Raw genomic sequence first — 9,624 nt, 5'->3', positions numbered from 1 at the left:
ATGAGATGGTATCTCATTGTGGTTTTGATTTGCAGTTCTCTAATGACAAATGCTATTGAGCTTTTTTTCATTTGCTTGTTGTCTGCATGTGTCTTCCTTTGAAAAGTGTTCATTCACGTCCTTTGTCCACTTTTTAATAGTTGTTTGTTTTTCTCTTGTAAATTTAAGTTCCTTACAGATGCTGGATACTAGACCTTTGTCAGATACATAGTTTACAGTTTATAAATATTTTCTCTCATCCTGTAGGATGTTGGCTTACTCTGTTGATAGTTTCTTTTGCTGTGCAGCTCTTTAGTTTAAATAGACCCCATTTGTCAATTTTTGTTTTTGTTGCAATTGCTTTTTGTGTCTTCATCATGAAATCTTTGCCAGATTCTACGTCTAGAATGGTATTTCCTAGGTTATTTCCCAGGGTTTTTATAGTTTTGAGTTTAAGTCTTTCATCTGTTTCGAGTTGATTTTTCTATATAGTGTAAGGAGGGGGTCCAGTTTCAATTTTCTGCGTATGGCTTGCCAGTTACCCTAGCACCATTCATTGAATAGGGAGTCCTTTCCCCATTGGTTGCTTTTGTCAGCTTTGTCCAAGATTGGATGGTCATAGGTGTGTGACCTTATTTCTGGGCTCTCTGTTCTGATCCATTGATCTGTGTCTGGTTTTGTACCAGTACCATGCTGTTTGGGTTACTATAGCCTTGTAGTACAGTTGGAAGTCAGGTAATGTGATGCCTCCAGCTTTGTCCTTTTGCTTAAGATTGCTCTGGCTATTTGGGCTCTGTTTTGGTTCCGTATGAATTTTAAAAGTTTTTCTAATTCTATAAAGAATGTTCTTGGCAGTTTGATAGGAATAGCATTGAATCTATAAATTGCTTTGGATGGTATGGCCATTTAAATGATATTGATTCTTCCTGTCCATGGGTATGAAATATTTTTCCAGTTGTTTGTGTAATCTCTCATTTCTTTGAGCAGTGTTTTGTAATTGCTATAGAGATCTTTCACCTCCCTGGTTAGCTGTATTTCTAGTTATTTTATTCTTTTTGTGAATGGGATTGCATTCCTGATTTGACTCTTGGCTTGGTTGTTGTTGGTCCATAGGGAGGCTATTGATTTTTGTACATGGATTTTGCTGAAGTTATTTTTCAGATCAAGGAGCTTTTGGGCAGAGACTATGGGGTTTTCTAGATATAGAATCATGTCATCCACAAACAGGAATAGTTTGAATTTCTGTCTTCCTATTTGGATGCTTTTTATTTTTTCCTCATCCTTGCTTAAAATAACTTGTATCACAAGATTAGTGCAAGAAGACATTTTTAACACTTTTTTTTTGCTGTATTTTCCCAATTTCCTTAGAAATCAGCTGAAACTTCAGTTAGCTGTTGATGACTTACCAAATTGAAAGCCTTGTAAAATTTGGGTCAAGTATACCAAAAGAATAAAAAATCTCTCTATCTCTCTACAGATATAAATACATACATGTATATGTATATATCACCTGGTAAACTAAAATGTGGACACAGTCTCAGTGGGAGAAAAGTGTGAATTCACAATTCTTTTCCAATTTAAGGATGAGTTTTTGTATTATGTGTATTTAGTACAAACAACATGGTTGACCACAAAGGAGTATTAAAATGCAGAAAAAGCTGAATTATGTAGAATTCTTCTATTTTTCTACATTCCATTTCATTTCTGTTCACATACCTATAAAATTTACACACTAGTAATCATAGTATAGATATAAGTTTTGTAATTTTCTAAAACTTAAGATTTTATCCAGAGCACTTTTCTTTTGTTGCAGGAAGGAAAAAGTCTAAAAAGCATAGCCTGTTAGCCTGTTATTAAAACCAAAAAAATTGCTAGTTCTCTATTATGTTTCCCCAATCCCAGCATAATGGTGTCTGTTGCCTGTGGCCATTTAGGCCAGTTGGTTGGACACACAGCATTGTGTCCCTGGGTACAGGATGATTGAAAGAATTTCTAGCTCTGTCAGAAGTATTAGCCTCACAGAGTTCTGGGGTTACCTTTCTCTCTGTGACCATTCATAAAGTTCCCAAGAGGATAAATTTAGAGAGGGTAAGTGGGTGTTTCCAAAGTGATAGTAAGCACTATGAACACCCTCTTTGGGAAAATAATATGAAATCACACCTCTGAATCTACCTGTAAAGGAGAGATTCAGCATTAATCATGGGAAAATTATAATCCAACTGATTGCTTATCCAGAGCAGTGCAGGGACTTGACTCTCAATGATTACAATACCTGAAATAGGATTAATTGGGTTAACAGAAAGGTCCTGTCAAAGTACAGATTACTATCCTGTCTTTCTCATGAAGCTTTGTATACTGCTGTTTTGTTTGTTCATACCAAAGTTCCAAGGAGAGTGGAGTTTTCTCAGATGTGTTCAGAATCTTTTCCTTTTTATAAAAAAATATAAATTCCAACCCTGTGTTTGTATGCATTTCAGATTTATAAAGCAGTTTAAAAAATTATATAAAGTCACAAGACAGAAAACATTTGGAAGATACCTATTAACTCATACATTTTATCTGTTGTTAATCAGTTTTGTTGTAAACGTTCAATAAGCTCAGTGATCTTTTTTTTTCTTTTGTTCTTCTTTCACTTTATTTGGAGGGCATTTTATATCAAATTCTATGAAAAGTCAGCATAAATTCTAACATTTGGAAAAGCACCTTGGTCTGTCTCTCCTATGCAGCAGTTTAAAAAATTCTTGTGATAGTTTCTAAACCTAAACATAAGTTGGAACTTTGTTTAACTTTATACTGTCTATATAAAAAATAGCACAACCTACCCTTCAAAAGACAGATAATATAATAAAATAGAGTGTCAAAACAGGGGACTATCATCAGTCCCAAGGTGCTGGGTAATATGGCTTGAAAAAATATGGTGTTATTGATGGCTGAGTTAACATGATATTATTGTCTTATTTTATTATAAATAATCTGGGTGAGAGCCTCTTGTTTTTTTTAATTCTGAACTTATTTCTTTCAGGTCTTGTTTTGTGTAGTTGCTTTAAAATTAAAAAACAAACAAACATAAGCACTATATTCTGCATATAAAACATACAAATAATAATATATAGTTTAAGGCTTCATAGGGAAAATGTTATTTTATTAGAAGTGGAAATAGCTCTGTTATTTAGATTTAGGGCTTTATTTTTTCAAATGTCTCCTGTGTGCTAGGAACGAGATAACCCAATGTCCATATTTCCAAAGAGTTTCAAAAGATGAGGCCCCAAGACATTCAAGTGAAATTCAATAGTACACAATATAAAATTACCTTAGAAAAATAATGCAAAAAATAAGAACTATCTCCAAATTGTCCTTGGTCTTTCAGGGAAATGTGATAAGATTCCTTTGAGTGACAAAATGAGAGAAAACTTTTGATACAGTTTCTTGCAACACTCTAAATGTGAGTGAAATTGACGTGGAAAGTAACAGAGCTTCATGAACTAAAAACTAGCTCAAAAACTAAAAACTAGCTCAAAATGCTGGTAAAAATAGAGACATAATATAAATGGACCTAGAGAGGCTCCCAATCAGGAAAGATGAGAGTGCAGAGAAAAAGCACCTAGGATGATTAAGAGAAGGAAGGCAGAGATTGATAATGTGATAAAGGTGTCAGTATGAATAATGTTACTAAGAAACCTGGAACAAGTTAGGATATAAATAAATTAAATCTAAGCAAAGCAGTCTCAAAAAGGCCTCTGGGTACTGCTAACAGTTATTTAGCACACCCAGTAAAAAGTCGAATTACCAGCCTGGGCAACATGGCAAAACCCCATCTCAAATAAAAATACAAAAATTAGCCAGGCATGGTGGCCCACACTTGTAGTCCCAGCTACGTGAGGAACTGAGGTGAAAGAGTAGTTTGAGTCTGGGTGGTTGAGCTGCAGTGAGCTGAGATTGTGCCACTGCACTCCAGCCTGCGTGACAAAGTAAGACCCTGTCTCAAACAAACAAAAAAAGTAGAGTTAGGAAAGGGAAAATAAAGGAATGGAATAAAAAAGAGAGAAAAAGCAGCTTCTTTGTAGACACAGCTTAAAAATGATTCAAATAATCCAATGTTTGTTGCCATTCTCTTCTACCATTCTCTTCTTTACTTCCTTGCCATATGCCACACACAAATACTCTCCACATTCCTTTCATTGTCACTTGAAAAAACCCCAATGCCATTGCTTTCAAAAGCTTTTAAAGATTTATCATATGTTAGGGGAGAGATGGAAGAGAAGTGAAGTGAATGTAGATGATGGTAGGTCCCAGAGAGAAAGGCTGCTTTCTGCTTCCCGGCCAAACCCTCAGGAAGTGGAGAGAGGAAACTACATGGTGTTTTCTGGGATTTTTCAATAGCCATAGAGCAATTTCTAAGCCCCAACATGGCATGAAAGGAGCAAAGAAATGCAAATGAGGCATGGAAGTAGCAGAGTCTCCTGCCATAAGGCCAGTTGACATGGATAAGGAAATGTTCATGGACAATCACCGTGAGTGATGACTGAGGACCCAATAAGATGTCTCAGTAGGCAGACACCTGTGTGAACAGATGGCATCAAGTACCAGATGCCTCAACCCTATGTCTTAGGATGGTGCAAAGTCTCTATAAACTGAATGCTATTCCTAGGAAAGCCCACATTACAGAGATCAAATTTCTGTCATCTTGGCTGGAAGGGGACTATTTAAAAAACCAAATTGTTAAAGAAAATGAAATGCAATTACAAGTTTCACACCTGATTTGTGAACTGATTTATCCTTTTATGCTGATACATCAGTGTGCACTAAGAATGCATGAAACCTTAAATCCTAAATTTATACGTATGGAAGTATCCTTTTAAAAAATTAAATTAACTTGTAATATTTAGCAGTATATATATGCTTTCTCTTGTTTAAACTTTTAGTTAAAAAGCATTAAAACTATAATAAGCTTAAGTTATAGAAAAAATTTATCAGAAAGACACTTGCATTTTTTATGCATTGTTTCATTTAGTCTTTAAGAAAACTTTTAGGTGACAGGTTCTATTATTATCTCCGCTTTACAGATGAGACAATGGAGGAACAGAGAGGTTAAATATATTCTTGCAGTTTGGATGCCTGGTAAGTGGTAGATCCAGGATTTTGAACTTGATCTCTGACTGCAGAGCCTGTGGTCTTAGTCACTGATGACTATTGATGGCCACTCTGATATGAGCCATCACCACCAAAGGTCGTGGCAGGAGCTCTGCGCCTCTGTTCTCCTGCTTCTCCAGAGTTGAACCAGTACTCATCTTCCAGGTGATGCTTGGGACTATGATTAAAATTAGACAAGCCCATTTTTGTACCTTAATTAATAATATAATTGTGGTATAGCGCAAACAACACGAAAACTAGTTTGAAAATAGTAGGTAAGGTAGCAAAACCTAGGGTAAATAGGAGGCTAGTAGGGTGGCAGGAAGGAAGAAATGACCATTTACATTATCTCAGATAATTCTTGAGACACCTTTGGGACATAAATGCTATGATTTCAGTTTTTCACTGAGGGAAACTGAAGATCATTCATTTTAAATGATTTGCTTAACTGGGAAGTGGCAGAGCTAGGATTCCAATCTGGTTCTGACTCCAAAGAGTTCACTTTGCTATGTTCCATTACCCCTCAGAAATACTCTGATTTAGACACACTATACATTAAACAAGTTATTTGTGGTTTAGGTTGAGAACACATGCAGTATTTTTAATAATCTTTCTGTGGGAAAGACAACTATAAAGCCAATTTAAAGATTAAATTCTGGAACACAGCTCATTTGAAATGAGAAATACCTATTTTGACACTAGAAAGAGAGAGGAAAAAAACCATGCTTGAATTGTGATGATACTATTACATCTAGATTTTTAAGGTTGTGAAATATGTTCTACACAACATGCAAAATGTTTATCGTGTCAGCGATATTAGCAGCATCAGTAGGTTAGAGAAAGCTGAAATATGAAGTGAACATGCATTCTTGTGATTTGCTTTTTTAAAAATCATTTTATGCTGATGAATTCATTTTTTAAAATGAGTTATGCTTTAAAGAGAGAAATGAGAAAAGATATTTGAAATGGGAAAATGATAAGAATATTTATTGAAAGAACTCGATATTTAAATAAATTAAAAATCTTTATATCTGCCACTGAAGCAAAAGAAAACTGTTGTTTACTATTAAGTAGGAATTGAAGGTTGCTGTCTTGAAAATCTGCTTTTCATATTATTGCTACAATATCCAAGGCCTGGCTACACTCTTCAGGAGTTTACATTTCACTAGAGAACACAGGATGCTGACATATTTAGGATGTGTCTTCAGTACAGCTTCTTTAGCTTTTGCCCTGGGTTTTGATCTTTCTGGCTACTCTGGCTTATGATTTATAGAATATAAAAACTGCAAGGGATCTAAGTCACCTTCTAGCCCAGTTCCCCATATTTTACCAATAAGGGGAATTAATTGAAGGAAAGCAATTTGCTCAACCTAAAGCTGATTATGCACCTAAATGTACCATTTTGTTTTATTCAATACTATTCAGTTATAATCTTATTTACTGAGATCTAGTTCAAAGATGGAAGTTCTTTTACATCTAGCCCAAAATATTTATTCTCAATTGTAAAATTAATTTTTAAATGATGAAATCACCACATTCTTATTGCAGATAATTCCAACTCTTTAGAAGAGTGTAAAATACAAAGTCTCTCCTGTAGTCATTGGTAGACTTTCCAGATTTTCTATGCATACACAAATATCAAAGCATAAATATAGATATATGCATATACATATATTTATATATTTTTTCGCTAATGGGATCTCATTATAACAATTCTTAACAACTTTCTTTAAAACTTTTAAAACTTAGACATCATTTCTTATCAGTGCATAAAGATTGCTTCATTGCTTGATTCATACAATGATTGCAATCATATCCTTTTGCGGTGGTTTTAAACATGTTCACAAATTCTTGCACATTACTTCCATGAAAAAGTATAATAATCTTATTCCCCTCATCTTGAATATAAGCCAGACTTAGTGAATTGCTTCTAAGGTATAGAATGTGAGAGAAATTGAAGTTGTCTTATTTTATTTCTGCAAACATCTTTGGATATACAGCTATCCATATCTGTGCATATATTATTTTCTAGAAGTAGTGTGCTGATCAAAAGCCATCCACATTTAAAACTTTGAAAAATGTCATTTCTAATGACACTGGGGCCTGGGGGGATTACTAGAGGAAAGATAGCATTAGGAGAAATACCTAATGGATTGATGGGAGCTGCAAACCACCGTGCACGTGTATACCTATGTACCAAACCTGCACGCTCTGCACACGTATCCCAGAACTTAAAGTATAATATAAAAAACACCTTTTTGCCATTTTTCTTTTATAGTTACCATTTAATTATGAACTCATTATTCATTTACTTTTTATCCTATAAATTACAGTACACATCTTTCACTTAGGTTAATGTTTTAAATATTTGCTGAAGAAGGAAAGAAATCTAGAACAGTTGAAATTTTTTTTTTTAATTTTCCTTGCTTTTTGTGCTAAGATCGCAATATAATTTGTTATACTTGATTTTTAACTATGCAAGATGTAGTGATTATTGCAATTTTAAAGTGTATTTATAATTTATATTTGTGGTGTTTAATTATTTATGTATATATGTATTTATAATTTCTCATGCTTTCCATTCTTCTCATTTTGTGCTTCCATTTGGGATCACATTTTCCTTCTGCCTGAAGAACTTCTTTTAGTGAGTTTTTTTTTTTTTTGCAAGTCTGCTTCTGATGAATTTTCTCATATTTTATTTGAAAACACCTTTATCTTAATTTTTGAAGCATATGTAGTTGGGCATAGAATTGTAAGTTGGTGAGCGCTTTAAGGATATCACTTAGTTTTAACTGAAAATTCCTCAGTCAGATTATTTTTCCCCTCCTTTGCACACAGTGATACAGACAGGAGGCAGGGAAAAACTGGGTAGACAAGGGTGGTCCCTGGAACCATGGCCCAAAGTGAGAACTTTATATTCCAGCTTTTCTGCTCGAAAGCTGGCCTTTTCCAAAACCACCCTGGCCCACCCTGCCCCCTATCCTATACCCATGTAAACCCCAGGCTCCACTGGTAGAGGAGTGGCAGAGAGAGAAGCAGCAGCAGATATTGGAGAGAAGCAGCGTAGGAGGAATGGCTTGGTGGCGGGGACGTCAGAGAAGAGCCCCACGGGGATGGTCAGACCCCAGGAGAAGACCATATTCCCACTCCATACCCTTTCTAGCTTCCTTTCCCACTGAAAGCCACTTTCATCAGCAATAAAATCCTCCGTATTCACCACCCTCCAATTTGTTTGTGCTACCTGAATCTTCACGGATGCTGAACAAGAGCCGGGGTGCCACGAGTGCAGATGCTTGAGCTGTTTAACACTTAAGCCATCCGTGTATGCAAAGCTAAAAGAGCACTGTAACACACGCTCTCTGGGGCTCCAGGGGTCATGGATATACCCCTAGATGCTGCCTTGGGGCCACACGGACTTCTGCTCCTGCCAGTGACCAGAAGCGCACATCCTGTCTCCTGCACCCACGCACCTGTGTGCTCTCCCTCCCGCTAGGGGTTAAGAGCTGCAGGCCGAGAAAGCGAGGCACTCTGTCACCTATGAAGGGATCAGGGAAGATATCTTTTTTCAATAGTGTGTTTTCTTTCTCTGAAGCTGTTCTCTTTCCATTTGATTTTCAGCAGGCTGGACATAATGCACGTGGGGTTGTAGAAATTCTTGAAAAATGCACTTAGATGTTCCTTGCCAGTGTTGAAGAGCTCTAGTATTTTTTCTGTATTATTATTTCTCTCCTCTACCTCTGGGTCTCCAAATTATATTTAATTAGAGGTTTTCACCATGCCGGTTTGCTCTTTGTTTTTTTTCTGTTTTTCCGCTTTCCTCATCTTTCTGCACTTGTATCACTAATCCTGTTTTCCAGTTAGTACTCCTCTGTTCTGTGTGCACTCTGCTACTAAATCAATATTTTCAATTCTTTCTTTTACTTATAGTATTTTTGGAGTCTAAGATTTTTATTTTAATTAAAAATTTCAAATCTATGTTAAAATATTTTGTTTTTTCCTCTATTTTGTTGAGTGTATTGATCACAGATTTTTAAAAAAAGTTATCTCATAACTTTGATATCTAAATCACCTAGTTGCTTCTGTTACTCTTTTTATTATTTTTCTTGGCATTTGGCCATTTCATTCTTTTTTGTTTTAATAGACCTTTGAAATTTATATCGGATCCTGGACATTGTCTGTGAAAAATTATAGAGGTTCTGGGTAATGTTACATCTCTCAGATGAGGGTTAAATTTTATTCTGGCATATCACATTGATCCTGTGAAAGGTCAATTTTAAGCTTGGTAGGGCTGATCTACTGCAGTTTTGCTGTTACTTCTAGGACAGAGGTCAACAAACCTTTCCTGTAAAGGACCAGATAATAAATACTTCAGACTTTGTAAGCCATATGTTCTGTGCCATAACTATTAAGCTTTGCTGTTGTAGCAGAAGAGCAGTGATAGACAATATGTAATTAAATGAGCTTGGCTACATTCCAATAAAACTTTATTGACACTAACATTTAAATTTCATATAA

Source organism: Cebus imitator, unplaced genomic scaffold (genome assembly GCF_001604975.1).
Source record: "Cebus imitator isolate Cc_AM_T3 unplaced genomic scaffold, Cebus_imitator-1.0 Scaffold439, whole genome shotgun sequence".
In the NCBI taxonomy this organism is placed as follows: domain Eukaryota; kingdom Metazoa; phylum Chordata; class Mammalia; order Primates; family Cebidae; genus Cebus; species Cebus imitator.
The sequence above is the reverse complement of the archived record's forward strand: the minus strand, read 5'-3'. Positions refer to the sequence as shown.